The sequence below is a fragment of the Rhinoderma darwinii genome, chromosome 1 (assembly GCF_050947455.1).
Source record: "Rhinoderma darwinii isolate aRhiDar2 chromosome 1, aRhiDar2.hap1, whole genome shotgun sequence".
Taxonomy (NCBI): Eukaryota; Metazoa; Chordata; class Amphibia; order Anura; family Rhinodermatidae; genus Rhinoderma; species Rhinoderma darwinii.
This window is the reverse complement of record NC_134687.1, coordinates 543595500-543597278: the sequence shown is the minus strand read 5'-3', so window position 1 is coordinate 543597278 and position 1779 is coordinate 543595500. Positions and strand designations below refer to the sequence as shown.

The window sequence follows — 1779 nt, the reverse complement described above, 5'->3', positions numbered from 1 at the left end:
CAAAAAAAGAGTTCAGTTAAAAAGTCAACATTGACGGATAGGGACCAACATATAAAAGTAGAAATTGGAAGACGAAAATGTAAAAGAGATTTACATTGAAAATACACACATGTCAACGACAATCACAAAGAAGTTATCAGCAGATGAAAAAACCTTGCTTCGTCACATCATGTTTCTGGACCTTCACCAGCAGATGAAAACAACTTTTTTTCCTCATCTCATCATCAAACTGGAGCCTTTAGCAGCAGGTGAAAACACCTTGCTTTGTCACATCATCGAACTTGACCTTCATCAGCTGATGAAAACAACTTTTTTTTTCTCATCTCATCATCCAACCGGACCTTTAGCAGCAGGTGAAAACACCTTGCTTTGTCACATAATACCACCGTACCTTCACATTGTATTACAGAACGTTTCAGCCAATCATGCGGCATGTCAAAGTTATATTTCCTACAGAAGAATAAAATAAAAAATGTATCAATGGATTGATCAACTTCAAGCGTTGCACTATGCGCAACATGGTCGCTTTGGAAGAATGACATCCCTGTCTGATCACTCTGCATAGTTTGGCTCCTCTGGTGAACTTGTGTGTCATGTATGTTTATATTAACTCCCTATGTTAGGGATTACTTACTTTCTATAATTCGTTACTTATGCTGCTCAGAATGGCCTGTTCGTCTCCACGGTGGTAATCCGCTCTGGTTGCTGCTGTCGTCGTCTGTATCTGATAGCGTTGCTTTGCCTCCTGTTAAAAAAAGTACAATAATATATATAAAAAACCATAATTTGCAATTATTGTACGTTTAGGGTAGTCCCCTCGCTCCCGCACCTGTTCAAAGTATCTATGCTCCTCGAATACACTCCTCAGGGTTGTGTTTTCACTGGCGCGCTCCCTCTCCTCCTGGTAAACTGCTGTTCAAAAAGTCACACACATTGTGGGATTAGATAAAGTGATGTACAAATAGCTGCCACACTCTAAATGCTGCCACACTCTAAATGCTGCCACACTGTAAATGCTGCCACACTGTAAATGCTGCCACTCTGTAAATGCTGCCACTCTGTAAATGCTGCCACTCTGTAAATGCTGCCACTCTGTAAATGCTGCCACTCTGTAAATGCTGCCACTCTGTAAATGCTGCCACTCTGTAAATGCTGCCACACCGTAAATGCTGCCACACCGTACATGCTGCCACACCGTAAATGCAGCCACATCGTAAATGCTGCCACACCGTAAATGCTGCCACTCTGTAAATGCTGCCACTCTGTAAATGCTGCCACTCTGTAAATGCTGCCACTCTGTAAATGCTGCCACTCTGTAAATGCTGCCACTCTGTAAATGCTGCCACTCTGTAACTGCTGCCACTCTGTAAATGCTGCCACTCTGTAAATGCTGCCACTGCCCTCCCTTGGTATGATGACACAGGCCTCCAATGTTATGATGCCACAAGGTATACGCTGCCACAAGGTATACGCTGCCACAAGGTATACGCTGCCACAAGGTATACGCTGCCACAAGGTATACGCTGCCACAAGGTATACGCTGCCACAAGGTATACGCTGACACAAGGTATACGCTGACACAACGTATACGCTGACACAACGTATACGCTGACACAACGTATACGCTGCCACAAGGTATACGCTGCCACAAGGTATACGCTGCCACAAGGTATACGCTGACACAACCTATACGCTGACACAACGTATACGCTGACACAACGTATACGCTGACACAACGTATACGCTGACACAACGTATACGCTGACACAAGGTATACGC

At 44.1% G+C, this 1779-nt stretch overlaps 1 long non-coding RNA gene across 1 annotated transcript; it reads right to left on the bottom strand.

Moving 5' to 3' along the window:
• Positions 1 to 323: 323 nt before the first annotated feature.
• On the bottom strand, positions 324 to 879 carry LOC142745385 (uncharacterized). The gene is made up of 3 exons (XR_012881685.1): positions 830 to 879; positions 635 to 745; positions 324 to 450 (listed from the first exon to the last, which is right to left on the bottom strand). It is a non-coding gene; the product is annotated as an uncharacterized LOC142745385 (long non-coding RNA).
• Between the last annotated feature and the right edge of the window lie 900 nt (positions 880 to 1779).